The following is a 24,248-nucleotide window of genomic DNA, read 5'->3' on the forward strand; positions in this document are numbered from 1 at the left end:
TCATCTCCCCATGGGCTTAGAGGACGTCCAAGGGCACCCACGCTCCAGGCCTTAGCTTCCCAGGTCCCTTCTCCCAGGAATTCCAGGGATTTGCTCTTTTTTTTTTCCTCCACAAATAAACCGTTTATTTAATGAGTACAAATTTCTTCTCTCTTTTTTTTAAAGATTGATTTATTTGAAAGTCAGAGTTATACAGAGAAAGGAGAGGTAGAGAGAGAGGTCTTCCATCCAATGGTTCACTCCCCAGTTGACCACAATGTCTGGAGCTGCACCAATCCAATCCAGAGCCAGGAGTCTGTCGCTCCCCCTCTTCATGGAGGAACGACACAGGACCCTGCGCTGTTCTTTCGTCTGCTCGGCCCTCCCCGGGTTTGCTGCTGGTTCTTCCCGGGTTGGCTACCGACCCTTCCACCTCCGTGGAAGGGCGGTTCCCCCTGCCACCTTCCCCACTTCCTCGGGGGAGCGGCACACCGCAGGCCGGCTCTCTCTGGGGCTGCACAGGTGTTCCTTCAGATAGATGTTCCCCTTAGATGTTCCTGGTGCATGTTGTCTCTCTCCTCCTTTATAGTCCTCTTCCACCAATCCCAACTCTGCTACCCACATGCCGAGTACGCTGCTCTCCTCCAATCAGGAGCAGGTCCTACAGTTTATTGGTTGAACTGGAGGCAGCTGAGTAGAAGCTGTTTCTCCCTTCTCAGCGCCATATTGTGGGAGAGCAGATGCATAGAATAAGTCTTAATTCCAGTAACTTAGTCTAGTCCAGGTTGCTCCCCACAGGAGCCAGGAGCTTCTTCCTGGTCTCTCACGCGGGTGCAGGGACCCAAGCACTTGGGCCATCTTCCACTGCTTTCCCAGGCCGCAGCACAGAGCTGGATCGGAAGTGGAACAGCTGGGTCTCGAACTGGCACCCATATGGATGCTGGTGCTTCAGGCCAGGGCGTTAACCCGCTGCACCACAGCGCCAGCCCAAGTACAAATTCCTTTACAGCTTTAGGAACACAGTGATTCTTCCCAGCATCCCACCCTCCTACCCCCACTCCCGCCCCACTCCTACTCCCCCTCCCATTCCCAGCCCCATTCTTCATTGAGAAAACACAAACAAAAATACAAAAACTGTTCCTAACAGTCAAAGGCTGCTCAAGTCACTGCTTCTCAAAGTGTCAATTTTATTCCTACAGGTTTCCTTTTAGGTGCTGCTCTGTTAGTTACCACAGGTCAGGGAGAACGTGGCATTTGTCCCTTTGGGACTGGCTTATTTCACTAAGTCTGATGTTTTCCAGATTCCTCCATTTTGTTGTAAATGACTGGATTTCATTTTTTTTACTTCTGTGTAGTATTCCATAGTGTACATATCCCATAATTTCTTGATCCAGTCTTCAGTTGACGGGCATTTGGGTTGGTTCTATATCTCAGCGATTGTGGATTGAGCTGCAGTAAACATGGGGGTGCAGAGAGCTCTTTCATATGCTGACCTCATTTCTCTTGGGTAAACTCCCACCAGAGTGGATGGCTGGGTCATATGGTAGGTCTGTATTCAGATTTCTGAGGTATCTACGTACTGTCTTCCATAGTGGCTTTGCCAGTTTACATTCCCACCAACAGTGATTAGGGTGCCTTTTTCCTCACATCCTTGCCAGCATTTGTTGTTTGTTGATTTCTGAATGTGAGCCATTCTAACTGGGGTGAGGTGGAACCTCATGGTGGTTTTGATCTGCATTTCCCTGACGGCTAGAGATCCTGAGCATTTTTCCATGTGTCTGTTGGCCGCTTGGATTTCCTCTTTTGAGCAATGTCTGTTTAGGTCCTTGGCCCATCTCTTAACTGGGTTGTTTGCTTTGTTGTCGTGGAGTTTCTTGATCTCATTTTAGATTCTGGTTATTAACCCTTTATCAGTTGCATCGTTTGCAAGTATTTTCTCCCATTCTGTCGGTTGCCTCTTCACTTTCCTGACTGTTTCTTTGCAGTACAGAAGATTCTCAATTTGGTGTAATCCCAGTTGTTGATTTTGGCTTTGACTGCCTGTGCCTCTGGGGTCTCTTCCAAGAACTCTTTGCCTGTGCCAATGTCTTGCAGGTTTCTCCGATGCTCGCCAGTATTTGATGGTGTCAGGCCATAGATTTAGATCTTTAATCCATTTTGAGTGGATTTTTGTATCAGGTGTGAGGTAGGGGTCTTGCTTCATACTCCTGCATGTGGGAACCCAGTTCTCCCAGCCCCGTTTGTTGACCAGACTGTCCTTGCTCCAGGGACTGGTTTTAGCTCCTTGGTCAAATATATGTTGGCTGTAGATGTGTGGGTTGATTTCTGGTGCTTCTATTCTGTTCCATTGTCTATCCATCTGTGTTTGTACCAGTACCAGGCTGTTTTGACTATAACTGCCTTATAGTATGTCTTAAAATCTGGTCTTGTGTTGCCTCCGGCTTTGTTTTTTTGTTGTATAAGATTGCTTCAGCTATTCGAGGTCTCCTGTGTTTCCATGTGAATTTCAGCATCATTTTTTCTAGATCTGAGAAGAAGGTCTGGTATTTTGATTGGTATCACATTGAAGCTGTAAATTGCTTTTGGAAAAATGAACATTTTGATGATATTGATTCTTCCAATTCATAAACGTGGGAGATTTTTCCATTTTTTTTGTATCTTCTTCCGTTTCTTTCTTTAATGTTTTGTAATTCTCATTGTAGAGATCTTTGACATCCTTGGTTAAATTTATTCCAAGACATTTGGTTTTTTTGTAACTGTTGTGAATGGGATCGATCTTAGAAGTTTTTCTTCAGCCGTGGCATTGTCTGTGTATACAAAGGATGCTGATTTTTGTGTATTGATTTTTATATCTTGCTACTTTACCAAACTCTTCTATGAGTTCCAATGGTCTCTTTTGCATGCCCTATATATACAGTCCTGTCATCAAATAGGGGTAGTTCGACTTCCTCATTCCCAGTTTGAATCGCTCTGGTTTCTTTTTTTCCTCCTGGTACAGCGTCCGACTCTGTCAGGGGTCAGAGGGGGAGAGGTTTAGACCCAGCGCTGAAGCGCAGAACGCCTCGCCCCTGCTGGGTCTTTTTGCCTCTCCCTTGCACGGCGTCTTCTGCATTTCCAACACTGGCCTCACGGAGCTCCTCTTCTGGCAACAACCCCCCCACGTCTTCCTGCCTGACATCCCTCGTGGCCTGAGGGTTCACCGCTCCTCCAGGAGGAAGCACCCCTGCACGTCCCCATAGCAGCCTTCACAGAACCCGAACGCAAGCATCTACAGAGTTCAGCTTCTGCGTTAGTTTTATTGAGAATGGAAGGTCACTGAGTCTCATTTCTGCCTTTCTCCCCAGTGTCACCGCAATCCATGGAATATTATAAACATTTGGATTAAACTAAGGGAATTCATTAGGATCGTTTTGGAAGTCCTTTTAGCTCCGATACTTTTTCCTTCCTATTGGGTAAATGATCAAAGGAGGACCCATTATTCTTAATTTAAGATGTGTGAAATGTCAGGCTGCTGGCTCCAGCTCTATTCACAGCAGCCCATAAAAATTTCTTGTGATTTATTGAATCTGCTTAGCCCATGTGAGCGTCATTCATCACCACGAGCCCGGCGAGCCCTGCCGCGGCCGTGGGATTGCTGCCACTGCAGACGAACCAGGTCTATTTAGAATCTGCAGGCTGGCATTTCCTCCAGCCCTGCCGCAGCCCCCACCCCGGCTGAGGCACAGAAATGCTATTGCTGGATCGCGTTGCCTAAAAAGTCAACATTGCTATATTTCTTGGAGCGGGCTTTGGAAAAGGCACTGGGAAGATAGATTCTGAATGGTCAGGCTATCCATCACCTGCTACAGAGCAAACTTTGACCCCACAGCAGCCTGGACTTCTCAAAATTTCCTCCCCGTGAGCTCATGGCTCGGTTCTGGCAACTAACAGCCTTCTGCTTGTCACGGCAGAACTGGGGCAGGTGGCTCCAGGCCCTTGCAGCGAGGGAGGTGGGAGATCAGGGATGGGAGCGAAGCCCTGGCTTTTCCCAGCGACAGTGCACGTCCCGGGTTCTCCCAGGAGCAACCCTGAGCCCCTGGGGTGGCAGCTGGGGAGCCTGGGTGCACGGTCCCTGCCCCGCCACAGGCGTCCATGGTTGCCGTGTTATCAAATGCACTCAGGTTCCTCCTTTGCCGTAGTCTCATGTCTGGGAGGATCCCCTGTTCTCCCTTCTAGGTCCATGGGTCCGGGAACGGGAACTTAAATTCCCCCTCGCCTGGACAGCAGCCTCCGGCATCCAGCACAGGCATTCCTGGACTCAGGCTGTTGTCCCATGACTTCCGGAAGCCTTGTTCTGCTGCGGATTCTCCAGGTTCCGTGTGAGTCCCCACAGACCCATGGACACTTGGTGGCATTGTGGGCCAGGTGAAAGGCTCACCAAGCTCCGTGGTGCTGGGACCTTGAGGTGGCCCTCCTCACTCAGGAGCTGGGTGGGCTGTGCTGCTGACACACACCCTCTGAGGACAGGAGCCACGTCTGTGTCATCCATCAGCACCTGCGAGGCACACGACGCCAAGATGGGATTCAGTAATGAAGCCGTGCATGCGTGAATGCGAACCTCTGTTAGGAGAAGAAAAAAAAAGGGGGGGGGGGCTGGTGCTATAGCGCAGTGGGTTAAAGCCCTGGCCTGAAACGTCGGCATCCCATATGGGCGCCGGTTCTAGTCCTGGCTGCTCCTCTCCAATCCAGCTCTCTGCTGTGGCCTGGGAGGGCAGTGGAGGATGGCCCAAGTGCTTGGGCCCCTGCACACATGTGGGAGACACGGAGGAAGCTCCTGGCTCCTGGCTTCAGATCAGCACAGCTCCGGCCATTGCAACCATCTGGGGAGTGAACCAGCGGATGGAAGATCCCTCTCTCTCTGCCTCTATCTTTCTTTGTAACTCTGTATTTCAAATAAATAAAATAAATCTTAAAAAAAAAAGAAGTAGGAAAAGCAGTTCTCGTGTTTTCCCCATCTCAGATGACGCTAATCCAGAACGTTCGTTGCGAATTCCTAGGAGGAGGAAGCCGACGTTCTCTGCTGGAATTTAAATTTTTTTTTTTTTTTTTTGACAGGCAGAGTGGACAGTGAGAGAGAGAGACAGAGAGAAAGGTCTTCCTTTGCCATTGGTTCACCCTCCAATGGCCGCCGCGGCCGGTGCACTGCGGCCGGCGCACCACGCTGATCCGATGGCAGGAGCCAGGTGCTTCTCCTGGTCTCCCATGGGGTGCAGGGCCCAAGCACTTGGGCCATCCTCCACTGCACTCCCGGGCCACAGCAGAGAGCTGGCCTGGAAGAGCGGCAACCGGGACAGAATCCGGCACCCCGACCGGGACTAGAACCCGGTGTGTCGGCACTACAGGCGAAGGATTAGCCTAGTGAGCCGCGGTGCCGGCCCTGGAATTTTAATTTTTTATTTATTTTCAACGTTCTACTTTTACATGTGTGTGAAATTCACTACAACGAGCCTACATATGTCTGTAGTTCTTAAAACTTCAGCTACATAAAGCTTCCTCTAACGTATCGCCTGGGTCTGAGAATTCACAAAGCAGCACTTGAGGTCGACTGCCCACGCACCTGCCACACTCAGCGCAGGCCACGCGGGGGCAGGACAGGGCTCCCCCGTCCCTCACTGTCACGACCACGTTGAAAGCGCCTTGGTTTCGCTGTCATTTTAGAGGAAGGCATCGGGACCGACTTCCGAGCTCCGGACATCCTGTGCTGCTCCAGACTGGGGAGAGGACGAGAACGAGACCAGGAGGCCGCGTCTGCCCTCGCCCACTTCACACGCGGGAGCCTGGCCTGCGGCCTCCCCTTTCTGTCTGCTTCTGTTCTTCATCAAAACAGGAGCGTGTTTGCTGGCAGAAACTGAGATGCAAGGCGCTGCTCCCAGTGCCAGTCCAGAGCTCACGGTGGCCAGCCACGGCTTGGCTGCTGGGGTGAGAGCCTTGGTCCCTCCCTCAGTCCCAGCTCAGAGGCGGCTGCTTCCTCTGGCCTTCACGGGGCCAAGCTTCCGAGACCACGGCTGCGTCTGGTGCCCACCGTCCGCTGTCAGGCGCAGGCTTGGTGTGGCCGTGTCGACGTCACCGCTGCATCGGGCACCGCGACTCCAAGCTTCGAACACACCCGGCCCAGCTGTTTATGCAAACCCTAAGGCCTCACTGGGTCACTCAGCAGAAACTCCGTGCAACGTGTCGGTCCCCTGCCATTTGGGATTAAAACATGAACAACTGGTGTCTGTGAATATGCGTACAAATCAGCTGTCCTTAAAATACTTGCCCTCGAGAGAACAAAGCAAGTCTTTAATCTGTGTCCCACCTGAGAAAAGTCAGCTCCCTGCAGTCCAAGTTGAATGGGTGCTGGAAACAAGTGATTGGTGCTTGATTTAGTCCACGGATCTATCAGCAAGAGTCCTGCTTCCCACTGAGAGACCACGGCGGCCCTCCCAAGGGACAGCTGAGTGCAAGTGACTTACAGGGAGACGGCTGTGCTGGGGAGTGGGCCAGTTTGTATTACTTCCTTGATGTCTGGAACGTAGTTACGGTGGCTGGAGCTTCGGCAGTTCTTTTGGATCACAAAGAAAGAGGTAAAACAGGGTTGTAAGTCCTGACAACCTTGAAGACCCCGCACCATCCTGAGCTGCCAACATGCCTGCGTTTCACATGGGGAAGGAGACAGACTTCTACCCCACGTAAGGGGTAGGGTTCCCCTTGGCCGGGTGGGCGGGTGGGTGGTCCTCAGCTTGCTGTGAGACAGTTCCTGATGGATCTGGGAAGACTGTCCCTTTAAGACCAGCCGTGTTCCTGGATCTAACTTCTTAACCTGCTTTTGGCCGAGTTTGCCTCCTCTATAGTCTAACATTTGAAAAGGAAGTTGCCTAAGTGAAAAGATAAGTGTTTGATCTCCCCGAAATATCTCCTAAATTAATAAAGATGGTGGCTCCTTTATGAAATCCTTCTGGGAGCAGAAAGACAGTCGCCCGTGTTCAGCTCCTCGCTAACAAAGCAGAGAGCAGCAGGCAGAACGACCCACGGCCGGGCGGCCCCCGGGAGCCTCGCCGCGGCAGCACTGCACCGGCCACGCAGGGCCGGCTGCACCCTCGCGCTCCTCTCAGCTCCAGGAGACAGGGCGGCACCGCGGGCTGCGTGCTCAGGGCAGGGGGAGGTGAGCGTGAGGCGGCCTGATGCAGCGAACAGGGACTGAGCGTCTACTCCACGCTCGGGAAGCGCCCAGGGATGCTCGCAGGCACCACCTCTTAATTCCCATAATAATTAAAGCTCTGTGACAAGATTATTACATTCACTAATGTAATGAGAAAATTAAGTCCATTTCGTTTCTCTGCACCAACAGCGGATAGTAAAATTATTTAAAACATAAATTAACCAGTGAAACTTTCAGAAGAACAACAAAAACCTTTAAAGTTCCAGGTGGAAACAGAAAATCCGAAATATGAATGAATCATCGTGGAGGGAGCTTGGAGGCGATTTACTGTTGAGGGATTCCAGGGCGGGCGCACACCGCGTTGCTGAAGCGCAGCAGCCTGTCGGCACGGTGACGAGCACCCCACTCCTGTCAGTTCTTAGTGTGATCTTTTTTTGAAGTGTCAGATCTTGTGATTATTAAAATAAAGTACCATTGTAACGTAATGTGAAAAAACATACAGTCATAGATCTTTAATACGTAAGACACGTAGACAGATATGACAAATGATGGATAAATGATTGATAGGTATATGGCAGAAACCGATAGCCCATAGGTACATAGAAACAGGTGGGTGAGAGGGGCCGGTGCCCTGGCTCACTTGGTTAATCCTCTGCCTGCGGCACCAGCATCCCATATGGGCGCCGGTTCTAGTCCCAGCTGCTCCTCTTCCCATCCAGCTCTCTGCTGTGGCCTGGGAAAGCAGTAGAAGATGGCCCAAGTGCTTGGGCCCCTGCACCGGCGTGGGAGACCAGGAGGAAGCACCTGGCCCATGGCTTCGGGTCGGCACAGCTCCGGCCATTGCAGCCATTTGGGAAGTGAACCAACGGACAGAAGACCTTTCTCTCTGTCTCTCCCACTGACTGTCTGTAACTCTACCTCTCAAATAAATAACGTTCGTGCCGGGGCAATCATGGAGGTTGCGGCATTGGGGTGGCCTTGGCCTCATTCAGCCCCTGGGCTGGGCACGCTGCGCTGGCACCTCGTGGAGCCCCGGCAGCTGCAAGGAGGAGGTGGTGGCTGTTGAAGGGGCAGAGTTGGGGCAGCCACAGGAGCCCGGCAGGGAGGAGCCCGCAGCTCCAGTTTCCCGCACTGCAGGTGGGACAGGGGAAGAAACAGAAAAACACCTTTTTAACAAGAAACATAACTTAGGTGCAAAATTGCCTTTGAGACAGCTCATTGCAGTTCAGAATAATGGCTCTCTCCGCCTGGTGGGGCGCGCTCTATTTCTCAGAACAATGGAGCTCCTGTCTCTATTAAACATGACCATCATGCAGGTGCGTCCATTCGTCGCAGGCAGAAGGCAGCACTGGGGGGCGGGGTCGCAGCACAGCCGGCTCCTGAGGCGGGAGGCAGCATCCCTCAAGGTCACCTCCGCCCGGGAAGCCCTGCAGGGTGGCGGGGTGGGGACGACTCCGTGTTAAGCCACTGCTTCCTCACTGCCACCTCTTCTGAAGCCTTGCTCCGTCTGATCGATTTTGTTTTTGTGTTTCCGTCGGTGGCAGGTCCCCGAGCACTTCAGCTGATTGTCAACCCTAACTCCACCTGCAACCACAATTCCTGTGCCATGACACAGATCCTCCATCTGCTGGTTCACCCCCACCCCCACCCCGATGGCCACAACATCCATGGCTGGGCCAGGCCAAAGCCAGGAGCTTCATCCAGGTCCCCACATGGGTGCCGGGGCCCTAGCACTTGGGCCATCTTCCACTGCTTTTTGTAGGCTATTTTTTTTTCTTTTTTCTTTTCTTTTTTTTGACAGGCAGAGTGGACAGTGAGAGAGAGAGAGAGAGACAGAGAGAAAGGCTTCCTTTGCCGTTGGTTCATCCTCCAATGGCCGCTGCGGCTGGCACGCTGCAGCCGGAGCACCACGCTGATCTGAAGGCAGGAGCCAGGTGCTTCTCCTGGTCTCCCATGGGGTGCAGGGCCCAAGCACTTGGGCCATCCTCCACTGCACTCCCGGGCCACAGCAGAGAGCTGGCCTGGAAGAGGGGCAACCAGGACAGAATCCAGCACCCTGACGGGGACTAGAACCCGGTGTGCCGGCGCCGCTAGGCGGAGGATTAGCCTAGTGAGCCGCGGTGCCGGCCCTTTTTGTAGGCTATTAGCAGGGAGCTTAATTCAAAGTGGAGCAGCAGCTTTGCTGGCCCCCTAGGCCTGATCACTGGATGAAGTGTCCTATTCCACAGTCCTTAAAGGAGCCTCAGGCATTTGTTTCAAATTGGGAAAACAGCTACAGTGATAAGTTTGACAATTTAACTATGATGTCATTAAAAGCAGAGCCATGCAAATTCCATGCACCATGGCCATGGTGGAAGCGTGAAGACATCCGTGTGCCATGCGTGTGCATCACAAATGAGCAGCCCCTGTGATCCGCTTCTTCCGAGCCGAGTTCATCAGCGTGCACCTGGGAGAGCCCTGGCTGAGCCTCCGATCGGGACCATGAGCAAACGACCATCGTCTGCTCCAAGGAGGCGTTTCTGCCGGAAGTGTGCCCGCCCAGGGAGGCGCTCAGCAGACTCGACGCCCTCCGTGCATTCAAGGGGGGGCGTGGGTCTCTGGGATGCATCTGAGCCGTGACCTAACCACAGCAGGGAAGGACGCCATCTTCCGCCAGACCCCGTCGCAAGGACAGGCGGGTGGATCTGAGAATGCACCCGCGAGAAAACAGCCCTGCCGCCTGCTCACGAGCTGGTGCCATCTTGCCTTCTGAAAGAATCATTCCGCTTTCCGTGTGCATGCGTTTAATGATGTGGGACGCGGGGCGGCGCCGTGGCTCACTTGGCTAATCCTCCGCCTGAGGTGCCAGCATCCCATATGGACGCCAGTTCTAGTCCCGGCTGCTCCTCTTCCAGTCCAGCTCTCTGCTGTGGCCCGGGAGGGCAGTGGAGGATGGCCCAAGTGCTTGGGCCCTGCACCCGCATGGGAGACCAGGAGGAAGCACCTGGCTCCTGGCTTCCATTGGTGCAGCGTGCCAGCTGTAGTGGCCATTTGGGGAGTGAACCAACGGAAGGAAGACCTTTCTCTCTGTCTCTCTCTCTCTCTCACTGTCTATAACTCTACCTGTCAAATAAATAAAATAAAATAAATAAAATAATGATGTGGAATGCGATCACTTTAGATTAATCAGACCATATTGATTGAAGAAATAAAAAAAAAAAACTTAAAGTCGCCACTGTACAAGCAAAAGAGGCAAAGCAGTTTCTGTTTTGGTAACTCCCTCAAACAAACGAAAACCTGAAAAGATATGCATATGGGGGCTGGCGCCGTGGCACAGCGGGTTAGGCTGCTGCCTACCAGGCTGGCATCCCCCATGGGTGCCAATCCAGCTCCCTGCTAATGCACCTGGGGAAGCAGTGGAGCAAGGCCCAAGTGCTTGGACCTCTGCACCTGCGTGGGAGACCCGGAAGAAGCTCCTGGCTTCAGCCTACCCCAGCCCAGCCACTGTGGTCATTTGAGGAATGAACCAGTAGATGAAACATCTCTCTCTCTCTTTCTCTCTCTCTCTCTCTCTCTCTCCCTTTCTCTGTATAACTCTGATTTTCAAATAAATAAATAAATATTTTTCAAAAAAGATATGTGTGTGAAGTTACTTCAGAAAGCTTGTGGAATAGGGATTTGAAGATGGTTTCCCACCTGAACCTGCTGTGTCCTGGGGCAGCAGGGGGAAGCTGACAGCTCCCAGCCGTGGTCTCTCCGACATGCTTGAGAAGACATTTCGGAGTCATTCGGGGCCAAAGCCACACCTTCTAACCACGACTCCGCAACAGCCACGGAATCCCCAGCTGCTTTGAAATCCAGACACGGAACTGTCGCTTTAAGAGCAGGTGCTTTTGACCCCGGCAGCTGACCCCTGCTGTCAGAGGGTGATGTGGGCCAGGTGCCAGGGCCACGGCTGAGGGCCTGAAGCAGGGTGTTTGTGAACCAAGAAACCCCTACCACACCCCACCGCCAAAGAGAATTCTAACCCCTCTCCCCTCCCCCTGATGCAGAGGGAATTAAATAAACAGTTGGCTGCAGTTTCTATCAGTTACATTGCTAGCTTTTGTGTTTTTTAAAATCATATCTTTTCAACAAACATGCTGACGTAGGGGTATTTATACAGTCGGACTGCATACATTAAAAAATGGAGCAATGTTAAAAGGCAAAATGTTATATCTTTTTCTCTTGTGCTTTTAGTATAAAAAGTTAAAAGGAGAAACACAAACCTGTACCAGAAGCCTAAGGAGCATAAAGAAGTATTGCATTAGCATACGGCACCGCGAAGTACAGAAAGCAGCGCTGTGTTAGCATACTGCAGACCGAGCAGAGAACTCTTTGAGACTTTTCATACGGGCTAATCCTCAAGACTTGAGCTACAGAATTCTTTTCCCTGAAAAAAATGGAGACGTTTAAAGCCTGCACAAAAGACCGAGACGTAGCGGATGCCCTAAGTTAACAGAACTGGGGCAGAACTGGTGACGCTGACGAGGTGGAGAACGCACCAGACCCGCGCGTTCTCCCCCGGTTTCTTTCGGAAGCCCAGGCTAGCAGTGTGGGAAGTGGAAAGATGACAGAGGAGGGGAGAGGATCCCCGGCCTGGAGTCGACAACATTTGGGATTTCTTCCAACTGTCAACATCGTGCTAATAACTTTAGTGGGGCAGGTGTTGGCATGAGAGTGAAGACAGCCACTTTGCATGTGCGAGTAGCTGAGTTCCAGTCCTGGGTCCGGCTCCCGGTCCAGCTGCCTGCTCAGGCACACTCTGGGAGCAGCAGGTGATGGCTCAAGTACTTGGGTCCCTGCCACCTCCATAGGAGACCTGGATGGAGCTCCTGGCCCTGGCTTTGGCCTGGCCCAGCCGCAGGCGCCGAGAGCAGAGGGAACTCTGTCTGTCTGTCTGTCTGTCTCCGTTGGTAACCCACGGACAAAGCCAGGCTTCCTCTCCTGTGCCGGAGGGGATGTGCTATGACCCACACAGCTTCCTGTGTGCAGCATAGACAAATCCTCGCACACGTCTAGTGGCCGAGTGACGTTTGAGGCCGTTATTCATTCCCTCAACCATTTCACAAACATTTGCTGAGCTTAGTTGGCTGCACCGCACGCCAGGCTGTGGGCTCAGGAGGTTGAAACAGCACTGGGTGCTCAGCGCGCTGCGGACCGGGAAGTGGGCGTGGCCTCGCTGCCCCTCCGCTGCAGGGCACAGGGTCCCGGGGCTGCGCTTCCCATCCTGGGGCAGGCCGAGCCCGTGCAGGGGCGGCCACCACGCCGGCCCCAGAGCAGCAAGCCGGCAGCTCCAGAGCAGATGTGCTCCAACCTCCGGTTCCCTGCCCTTTGCTCCTTTGCCGTTGCCACAGCCACGCCCACTCCCAGCTCCAGACCTCGGAGGTGGACGCAGAGTCAGAGAGGGGTCCCTTGCAGGGCAGGGCTGCTTTGGCTGCCTGCCCCACTGGGCGAGGCTGCTCAGCGCCTGGCGACGGCAGATGGACCCCAGCCCCTCCCCGCAGAGACATCACCTTTTCTTTTGATGCTTTCATTTTAAATTTTTCTAAAGATTTAAAAAATTTTATTTATTTGAGAGGCAGAGTTACAGACAGTGAGAGGGAGAGATGGAGAGAGAGGTCTTCCATCTGCTGGTTCACGCCCCAGATGGCTGCAATGACCGGAGCTGAGCTGATCCAAAGCCAGGAGCCAGGAGCTTCTTCTGAGTTTCCCATGCGGGTGCAGGGGCCCAAGGACTTGGGCCATGTTTTTTTTTTTTTTTTTTTTTTTTTTTGACAGGCAGGGTTAGACAGTGAGAGAGAGAGAGAGACAGAGAGAAAGGTCTTCCTTTTTCTGTTAGTTCACTCCCCAAGTGGCCACTATGGCAGGCGCGTTGCGGCCAGCGCGCTGCACCCATCTGAAGCCAAGAGCCAAGTGCCTCCTCCTGGTCTCCCATGCGGGTGCAGGGCCCAAGGACCTGGGCCATCCTCCACTGCCATCCCGGGCCACAGCAAAGAGCTGGATCAGAACAGGAGCAGCCGGGACTGGAACCGGTGCCCATAGGGGATGCAGGTGCCGCAGACAGAGGATTAACCTGCTGCACCACAGCGCCGGCCCTCATTTTTAATTTTTAAGCTTCCTTTTATTTATCTGAAAGGTAGAGTGACAGAGTTAGAATTAGCTCATCCGCTGGTTCACCCTCCCCAAGTACACACACAGCTGGGGCGGGGCCAGGCTGCAAGCAGGAGCCAGGGACTCAGCCTGGGTCTCTCTGTGGGAGACGGAGACCCCGTTACCTGGGCGGTCACCCGCCGCCACCCAGGATGGGCGTTAGCGGGAAGCTCAGGGGGAGGCAAGAGACACTTGATCCCAGGCAGCCTGATAAGAGCCACTGGCACCCAGGCGGCAGAGTGATCCACTGTACCACGAGGCCCTCTCTGGGCGTTGCTCTAGAGAGTGAGGAAGGTGGGGAAGCTGAGCTCAGGGCAGAGGTTCAGGGAGGTGGGGAAGCTGAGCGCAGGGCAGATTCTCCTCGCGGCCCCGCCCCAGCTGCACCTGCACCAGCGTCTCATCGGAGGCACATCTGTTGCAGTCAGCGATGCCACACGATGCCGTGCACGCGTCCACAGCGGCAGGTATCCATCCTGAGAGCCACGCAGAACAGTTGTGCAGTCCCAAAGCCCTCTGCGCTCCACTGATCCATCCACTACCTCTCAGGGCAGGAAGGGCGGAGGGAGGCGTCCCTGAGGAGGGAGCACCTGAGCCGAGCCCCGGGGACCAACGGAGTTTGCCGGGGAGAGGCAGTGGGGGTGGGCTCCACGCAGGCAACAGGCTCCACGCAGAGTGTGGCCAGCCCATGGTGGGAGGCTGGGGTGGACAGAGTGGAGCCAAGCCCTGAGGACCAATGGAGTTCGCCGGGGGGAGGCAGTGGGGGTGGGCTCCACGCAGGCAGCGGGCTCCATGCAGAGTGTGGCTGTTCCGTGGTGGGAGGCCGGGGTGGGCAGAGTGGGTGTGCACAGCGGGGTGCTCCCAGGGTCCCAGGGTTTGCAGCTGGGAGCTGCAGGGTCTGATGGGCCCTCGCGACGGCGCTCTGCCATGCACAGGAGAGCAGGGTCTGAGCAGACAGCGGTCGGCTTTCTCGCTCCCCCAGTGTCCCTCGGGGGCTGTGTAGCAGGGTACCGGAGCAATGGGACACGGAGAGAGACTTTGAGCCGGAAGCAGCTTTAACGTGTGCCAGCGCTGGCTCTGGGGATTCACACGCCAAGTCTGAGCCCCAACAAGGAGGGGCCTCCCCCCCCCACCTGTCAGTCTCTGTGTCCAGCACAGACGGCTGCCCGTGCGAGCCCGTGTCCAGCACAGACGGCTGCCCGTGCGAGCCCAGGGACTGACAATACAAACCAGCTCCCCTTCCGGGATCCAGCAGCACCCCCTCCCCGTATGCAGTGAACTCGCTGTAGATTGGCTGAAGAGCAGGTGAGGAAACTCACAGGGAAACACGTTACAAGAAAACAAGGTGAGGTTGCGCCCCCCTTCCCCAGGAGAGACCCTTCTCTCTCTGTTTCGGGAAGACCCCCGCCACAGCTCACCCCCCAACAACGCCGGCACCATTGCTCCTGGCCCCTCCTGTGAGCCGGTGCTTGGAGCCGAGTGACATCGGTGTGACCGCCCAGGTGGGTGCTGCTGTGCTGAGCAGCTCCAGACCCTCAGGGCCACGGAGCGGGACTCAAACCCAGCTCCTTCTGGGGTCTCCGAAGGGGTGAGGGGCTTGCTCCCCCCACAGACTTATCAAGGTGGGGGCGCTGGGAGCCCGGGGTGCGGCTGGCCTGCTGCATGGGCACCGCCTTCTCCCCGCGGCCGAGCAGGTGCCAGTCTTGTCGCCAGTCTCATCACCAACCCTCCACAGGCGGTGCTCACCTTGCAGGTGGAGTCAGTGGTGTGGTTACATTTTACAGGAGAAAACTGTTTGCTTTTGTCAGTTTGGCTCTTGGTTTTCTTTAAGCTCTAAGACATTCTCACCACACACACACACACACACACACAAAACTCAGCGAGGTGAAGAATTTTTTAATTAGCTTGATTTAACCTTTCTACAATGTATTTATGTATCAAAACATCACATTGTGCCCCATAACTCACAGACAGCGCTGATGCGTCAAGTAAAATAATCAACCAGTTACAATGTAAAAGGCAGTTCCTCAAAGAAAGAGAGAGAGAGAGAGAGAGAGAGAGAGAGGAAAGAAGGAAGGGAGGGAGGGAATCAGCTCCCACCTTTGCGAATAAACACAGGCACACGTTCCAGACCAGCCTGGAGTCACGCCAGCATTTCCCCGATGTGTGAACCCCACGACTGGCCGCTGCCACTCTGCACCCACATCTGAGCCTCAGCCCGCCTCCTCCACACAGAGCCCCGGCCGGAGACACGCGGCTCTCTCTCCTGAGCCTACAGCAGTGTTTGCGGGGTCCTACATGGAATGCATTGAAACACCAAGACGGCAACGACTCTGAAAAAAAAATTGAAATGTGAGGTCTGTTCTCCACACCGGGACGCGCCTACGAGTGACAGGAGTGTGCCATGAGTAGTTAGCAGGCACAGCGCACATAAAGGGGAACCCAGCGCACAGAGTGGACGGATGAGCAATCCAGGCACCCGGGTACAGTTTTCCTGTGCAAGACTCCATGCCCAGTGCATCTTTTCTAGAAAGATCATTATCCTAGGCTTAGAGCAGCGATACTGAGGACGTGGAACACAGATGCCATCTCGCACGGGTCATCAGACAGGAAGGTACTTCTTCCAGAACGTGCATCTCCTAAGCTAACCATCCTTCCCGGTCCCGAAGGAAGCGGCGCTGACCAAAGAGCCACGTGGCCGCCCGGCCCGGGCACTCGCAGCTGCCTTCCTCGGTGACCTCCTCGCGGGCAACTCCGGACTGGGGGAGGCTTTCCTGGCACCGGCTGGGCGGCACTCAGCTGCTGCCTGAATCTCTTCATTCTGTAGCCGGAGTCTCTGGCGCGGTGGCAGCCACGCCGACCCCGTGTGAAAATGAGTGGGCAGCGGGGGAGGAGTGGTTCTCACGCAACAATACCCCGGGAATTCATTTCCACGGGCTCTGCTCGCCCTGGCCCGGCCTCCGACAGCCGGCTCCTGTCCCTGCTGAGCTCACAGCGCCCCCTGTAGGAAGTGCCAGGCACACAGCCTTTTAGTAATAACGGCAACAAGGATAGCACAGTGAGAACCATGGTTCTTCATGTTTGTCAGCCAACCTCATGTGCAAGGATTCACTTAATTCCCAAACGCAAGGGCCCCGATGCACACCTCCCTGGAGACTGAAGACGGGGACGTGTTCCCCAGCGCGTGCTGGCCGTCTGCGTGTTCTCTGGAGCACTGTCGGCTCACTCCTGTGGGCAGCTTCTACCTTGCGAGGTGGTAGAAGTTCTTTGCTTGACTTTTTCTTTTGCTAACGCAAAGAAGTCAGAAACAGGGCCGGCACCGCGGCTCACTTGGTTAATCCTCTGCCTGCGGCGCCGGCATCCCATATGGGTGCCGGGTTCTAGTCCTGGCTGCTCCTCTTCCAGTCCAGCTCTCTGCTTTGGCCCGGGAAGGCAGTGGAGGATGGCCCAGGTGCTTGGACCCTGCACCTGCATGGGAGACCAGGAGAAGCACCTGGCTCCTGCCTTGAGATCTGCACAGCGCTGTCCGTGGTGACCATTTGGGGGGTGAACCAATGGAAGGAAGACCTTTCTCTCTCTCACTGTCTAACTCTATCAAATAAATTAAAAAAAAAAAAAAGAAAAAGAAAAACAAAGAAGTCAGAAACAGTAAGCAGTGCCCTCCGCGGGAAGCGTCCAGGATGGACGGTGAACCCAGAGCGAGCAGGCAGGCGAGCATGACCGGGCTTCCGCAGCACAGGGCTTCCGGTGCGGTGGGGTGAGCGTTTGGGAGCTCGGCAGCCTCACGGCGTTGTCAATCTCCGCATGGCGTTGAGGTTTGCACTTTAAGATGGTTGTTTACCCACGTTAGCGCAGTTGTCAGCACTGGGCACTCTTGAATTGGTGTAATGAAAACATGGCACAACTTCCCCGGAGATAGAATCTGCAACATTTGTGTTCAAGAAACAGCAATAAAATAGAATAATGATTTATTCATCGTGTTTCACTGAATGGCAGCCTGCTGTCCAGAGTGAAGTTTGTGAACGAGACGCTTGTTTGTCCTCCAGTACACTGTCACCTCATTTAAAAAATGATTATATATGTATTTACTTAATTTATTTGAAAAGCAGAGAGAGAGAGAGAGATCAATAGACAGAGATCATTCATCTACTGGTCCCCCCACCCAGATGCCTCGGTAGCCGGCACGGGGCCAGAATGAAGGGGAGCTCCACCTGTCCGTGCTGGTTAGTGCCTCACTTTGGAAGTGGGAGCTCTTGCTTCCATTTTCCTGGAGTAAGAGAGAATCCTCATCTAGTGCCTTGTTACAAGCATAAAGAACGCCACAATTTGGTGATAAAACATTGTGCACAAGTGAGAGGCAGGGATCAATCTTATACACAGTTTTCATGCAAAGCTAAATAAATGGGATTATGTCAAACTCGGAAACACAGCGAAGAAAATAACAGAGTGAAGAAGCACACCGCAGCATGGGAGAAAATATTTGCAAGACACTCAACCTGCAAAGAATTAATATCCAGGATCTATAAGGAACTCAAAAAACAACACAAAAAAAATCTGTTAAGAAATAGCAATGGAACTGAATAGAAATTTCTTAAAATAAGAAATACTAATGGCCTACAAGTGTATGAAAAATGTGCTCAACTTCACGAGACATCAGAGAAATCCAAACCAAAACCCAGTGGAGCGTCACCTCGTTTCTGTTAGATTGGCTGCCGTCAAACAAGCAGAGTACAGACGGGGTAGGGATGCGAAGGGGACTCCGACTCCCTGCTGTGGGGGTGTAGATGAGTGCAGCCCCCGCGGAAAGCAACCTGGAGACTTCTTCAGAAACTGCACACAGACTTGCCGTGGGATCCGCTACCGACCAGCAGGTTTACACCCAAGACGTTAAGTCACTGCATCGTGCAGGTTGCCGCCCCACAGAGTTTATAGCAGCACTGTGCCCGGTCGCCAAGATACGGACTCAGCCAAGGGTCCGCCATCAGATGAGTGGGTAACGGACACGTGGCATACGTGCGCGATGGGATGGCATCCCGTCACGGACAGGAATGGAATCCTGCACCTGCAGCAGAAGGGAGAGGACCGGAAGACACCACGCCGAGTGCAGGCAGCAGACACAGCAGGACGAGAGCTGCGCTTTGTCCCTCACACACGGCAGCCGAGAGAAAAACACCAAAAACCAGAGCCGCACTCAACACAGGAAGGTGACTCAGAGGCTGGGAAATGTGGTGGCGGTGGGGATGTGGGCAGCTGGAGTTTGGATAATGGCAGCGAATCTGTCGGATCAAGGACAAGTCCCCGGTGCTACACGGAGTGGGGAAAGGATCCCCAACACGCCACAGCATGGGGGACCGCAGACCCCAATAACCAGCAGACGTTGCATGAAAGAGAAGAAAGCAGCTCCAAACATCAGTCATAAAATAGTGCCGGAGGGGAGAGACCAGTCACCCCATTTTAACGGGTGCACATGGTATACACGGATTGCAGTATCACATAGTTGCCATAAATCTGGGCCATTGTTATTAATCAAAGCATTATGAACACTGTCAAGGCCTCCAGCAGAGTTCCCCCGCCTTCCCCTGGTCTGTGTCAGGCACCCCGGGAGCCCCTCTCCCTCCCAGTCCAGGACCCTCCTTCACGTGAACGCAGCGTCCGCAATGCCTCATGGGCTCCTTGGTGGAGGAGAGAGTCCACCTTTAGACCGACAGTCACCACATCTGATTTATACCGATCTGTCCCGAAAAGACATCTCTCTCGTTACATTTTATGTCACGTGGTCTAATAATCCACTGTGCTGACAAAGGAAGAGGCTTGCAAGAGAAAAGACGCATGTCCCCTCTGCCCTGAGCTCACTGACGGACGCGCGCGCCCAGGGCCCCCTCTGTGGCTGCCTCGCCAACACGCAGTGCGTCCCCTCTGCCCTGAGCTCACTGACGGACGCGCGCGCCCAGGGTCCCCTCTGTGGCTGCCTCACCAACACGCAGTGACTCACAGTGAATGTTGACTTGAAATGTGACAAGCTGCTTGTTTCTGTCAAGCAGGAAAGGTTTGTTGGAATACAAAGCAATACTCTTTCCTAATTACAGGTTTTGATCATGCTAATTTATGTGCATTTCCTTCTGGTGGCACATTGCTGCTGGCAGCACACTTGATATGGGGAAATAATTTAAAATATTTCATGGGGCTGTCAGAGTTGAGCAAAGTAACTGAAACGTGTGCGGAGTCCCAGAGAGCTGCACATCTTCATTCAGGGAAAGTATCAGCGTGCATCCAGAGGGGGCTAGTGGCTTGCAACTTGCAAAACATACCATCAGGGTGAAAACCACCAATTCATTTTGAATCCATGGCAGGTGAATTGGAAACTCTGGGAACTCTGCCAGTTCCTAGGATTTTTATGGGTGTCTTGGAAACACAGGGGGTGCGCCGGCGTCTGTCCATCCCTCTGTTGTCTCCAGGAGATGGACGGTGAGCCGTGTGGCACGGGGCACCTCTGAGGCAGTGGCGACACCGTCACAGTCCCCGCTGTGGAGGACGAGTCTTTCCTGAAGCCTCCGAGAGCGGAACCAGCGCCATCAGAAAGCACTGCACCCTAGACGTAAGACCGCACTTTAGAAATCAGGGCGCTGCTGAGGGAAACTCTGAGCCCTGATGGCCACAGAGCTTCGGAGGAGAAGCCCCACTCAGCACCAAGCGGGTTCCTGTCCACGAGCTGTCAGACACTCCACCTATGCAGCTGCCACTGCAGGCCCTTCCCCCGGGAGCCAGGGATGCCCGCTTGCTCTGTGGCATCTCCACACTGGCTCTGCTGTGTGCCTGTCTGAGCCGGCTGAGATGCACCAGGGAGTCAGCTGGAAGGTTTGTGCACCAGGCTGCATGGGGGAGAGAGGGGACGGGGATGAAGGAGAAGGAGACCAGAGACTGGGGACGCCTGGACACAGGGAGCAGGTGCCCCCCGCGGTGCTGGAGCGATGCTGACGAAACAACCTTTGACCCTTCTCCAGACCTGCCATACACTCCCGGCCTCCCTGGTCTGGCCTCTCCGATCCCAGCTCCTTCCAGGAAGCTGCGGGATGCGGCATCTCCTTCCTCCTGGACTGCTTGGTGTGCCGACCTACAGTGCACCCAGGGGTGCTGACCAGTGCTCCCAGGGGGGCTCCAGTGCTCCCAGGGGGACTGACCAGTGCTCCCAGGGGGGGCTCCAGTGCTCCCAGGGGGGCTCCAGTGCTCCCGGGGGGCTGACCAGTGCTCCCAGGGGGGCTCCAGTGCTCCCAGGAGACTGACCAGTGCTCCCAGGGGGGCTGACCAGTGCTCCCAGGGGGGCTCCAGTGCTCCCAGGGGGGCTGACCAGTGCTCCCAGGGGGACTGAATGACCAGTGCACCCATTGGGACTGACCCGGGCACCCAGGGTGGCTCACCAGTACACGGTGGCCCAGTCACACAGCCACCGCACGGGAAGAAGCAGCGAAAGGCAGGTTCCGGGGAGGAAGGGTTTGCGGGGCAAACATGCACCCGGTCCCACAGCGCAGACAACCTGAGGATTAGGCCTGCAGCCGGCGGAGGTGGAGCGGACAGTCAGCGCTTGCTCTGGACCAGACTTGTCACGCCCTGGGGTCTCCCCGGCGTCCCCTGAGACGGGAGGAAGAGGGTTTAGAATCTCCTTAGAAGTGCCGAGGGCTCTGGTGTTTTGAAAAGTGTTTAAGTGAAAAATAAGCAGACAGAAGCTGGGGTGGGGTGGGAGGGAGTGGGATTGTACCGGCAATGCACACCCAGGACGGCCAGCCCCCCCGGCACGCTTCTAAGAACAGGACCGGTATGTCTGTGTGCAGGTGCAGGAGGAAACCTGGCACAGGGTAGGAGGACACCCACGTCGGAAGTCACAGCAGTGCTCTAGAGTCATCAGCCACCGGCCGTTCCTGCACAGACAGCTCCCCGTGGCCGCGCTTCGAATCCTGTGCGTGGGTTGTGCCCCGCCCCGATGCAGTGAAAACAAGAACAAGGCTGCAGGTCTCCACACAGCACCGTGAAAACTCCGTGCGCAAAGTGAGCATTTCAGCCAAGCAGCCAGACGGCTGTTCCTAATTTACCACCCAGGGTGGGGATCTCTGCAAATAGCCAGATGTCCAAATGTCAGCCAGTCCTGGGGGCTGCTCAGCGCGCTGTGCGCAAGCCCTCCGCAGTGCCCGCCGGGGGTCCCTCCGTGGGGGCCTCCTCGGCACACTCACCCCATTTTCTCTCAGGTTCTTTAGTCTAGAGATCGAGATAGAAACCGCAGAAAATGACGATGAAATGTGAGCTTCTGAGAAAGGCGACTTTCAGGAAGATGCAAGTCAAGTTCGGGGTTTAGAGGCAGAGTAAGGCCAAAGGACAAAGCAATGCGGGACTTTAGACAATGCAGGACGCAGAGGTAAAGTTAAATGCACGTTTGGTTTTTGAACTCACAGGGGTGAGCTAAATATTTTTAAGTGCCATTGCCTTTTTGTCCTCTCTTTGTCATTTATTCTTCCCTGACTCATAGACCAAGCACTGAACAAGAGAGGAAGACAGGCAGAAGGAGGGAGGGAGGGAGGGAGGGAGGGGGGAGCTAAGGAGGGGAGAGTAAGGGGGGGAGAAAGCTCTCCTGTGCCGTTTCTTTCCAGTTTACCCAATGCGTTCTGAATTCACTCAGTATGGATTTGCAAATCCCACCGAGCCCCATTGCCCTGCAGGAGTATCACTGTCCACGGGGTGAGTGAGCGGAGTCTGTTTGAGGCAGTTATGGATGGACCGACTGCAGGGGGAGTGCACAGCATCGTCTGCCTGTGGAGACCAAAGCGTCTCTGTGGTCAGCGCCAGCGCCTCTCCAGCCGCGGGGCTGTGCGGCGATGGCGCTTCTCTAGATCACTAACGCTCTGTGGGGTGAGCGTACTTAGGCCTGCGGTTGTCATTGTTTGGCTTAGAAATCTACCAGCCAATGCCCCCTGAGGGTGGGAGATGGGTGTTCCCAGCGAGCTTTGAGCTTCGGCGTCTGCACTGTGGAGCTCCGGGGTGCGCGCTCCGTGAAGCGGAGGGGACTCTGTATTTGCGGGATCCAGAGCACAGGGCAGCTGAGACTAAGACGGTGGACGGCAGGAAACTCAGCACTTGGCTTTCTTGCTTGCTCTGTTTTATGCGAAACCTTTGCGTTTCCTTCACATGGGGATGCGGTGACAAAAAAGGAAAATTGAACAAAGAACCCAGGGCACTAAATATCTATGTCTTTATTTTCCTCCTGATTAAAAGGCAGTAAAATAGAGAAGGGAACATGTGGAACAAGCAAGATTGACGATTATTCCAAAGGTCTCAAAATGACTTTGAATTAATTTGCCAGCTTAACAAGTGCACTGTTTAGGATGCGGTGTACCTGCGATTCCTTCACTCAGACAAAACGCTTTGCAAATTCAGGGAGTCAGCATGTGGTGCAGGTGGGAGGGTAGAATCCAGTGAGTTGTTTTTACGCCCTCCCAAGCCATTTCTTTCATAATTGTGAATTGATTTTATGTTTAAGGCATACATCAACAGGGACAAAGGGAATGAGGGTGGGAGCCACAGGGACAAAGCATTTTGGAAGCTGAGCTAAATCACAGAGCAGCAAGCAAAGGTCAGGCTATGGGGGCCGGCACTGTGGCGCAGTGGGTTAAAGCCACTGCCTGCAGCACTGGCATCCCATGTGGGTGCCGGTTCGAGTCCCGGCTGCTCCACGTCCGATCCAGCTCTCTGCTGTGGTCTTGGAAAGCAGTGGAAGATGGCCCAAGTCCTTGGGCCCCTGTACCCATGCTGGAGACCTTGAAGGAGCTCCTGGCTCCTGGCTTCAAATCAGCTCAGCTCTGGCCATTGCAGTTATTTGGGGAGTAAACCAGCAGATGGAAGACCTCTCTCTCTCTCTCTCTTTCTCTCTCTACCTCTCTCTGTAATTTGTCTTTCAAATAAAGAAAATAAATTTAGAAAAAAGTCAGGCTGTGGTGCCCATTTATCACACAGCCCCCTCAAAGGTCAGAGACGTGAGCCCCAGGTGCCGCCGGGGGACAGCTGGACAGGCGGAGCTAACAACGAGAGCATTTGTCGTGGGAGCTGAAAGCCCTCCCCAGCTCCACAGCGGGGCCCACCCTCCCTGGGCTGGTGCTGGCCAACAGGCAGTCTCTGTCCTGCGAGATTGTGAAAGGTGAGGTGCCATCCTCGGACCATCGGGGCTGCTGAACACCGAGGAGACACACGGCGCTCTTCACCGAGGGGCTTGGTGACAAGGCCAGGCCACACCCTCCGGGCAGGTGGGCATAGATCCCTCCGCGAGGAATCTGACAGTCAATGGGAGATACAGGGCAGTTCAAAAATCCGTGGTTTTTTCTTAATCTGCATTTTCCATGGAATTTTTGGAGACTTTCTTGTATGCATGGATTTCAACAATTCCACACAGTTTTTAAAGTCTCCTTGTACATAAAGATATTGACACTGGGGCTCTTAGTCGTTCCCAGCCAAGCCCGCACTGGACAGACTCTGTCGTCTGCTCAGTGGCATCGTGTCCACAGCAGGGGTCCTCACAGGCCGGGAGCCACCAGCAAACAGGGACCCACCAAAGTAAGCAAATGAGACAGGTGGACTCGAGGGATGGGCGTCACGGTGCTGTGGGGGCGCCGCCACTGATGATGCCACCACCCCACACGGAGCACCGGTTCAAGTCCCGGCTACTCCAAGAAGATGGGGGACAGAGAGCAACAGAAGGAAGTACTGGCCACCACAACCAACCACGACCCTCAAAAACCTTATAAAACCTGCGTCGAGAGGATGCATCCAGCTCCTTGTGACCTCTCTGTTAGGTACCCAAACACTTGCAGATTTAAAGCTTTCAAGGCAGGAGAAGTCGTGCCTTTCCCTTTACGGATCATTTACTTTCCTGCATGCTAAGTTA

This window comes from Oryctolagus cuniculus, chromosome 21 (genome assembly GCF_964237555.1).
Source record: "Oryctolagus cuniculus chromosome 21, mOryCun1.1, whole genome shotgun sequence".
NCBI classification, from domain to species: Eukaryota; Metazoa; Chordata; class Mammalia; order Lagomorpha; family Leporidae; genus Oryctolagus; species Oryctolagus cuniculus.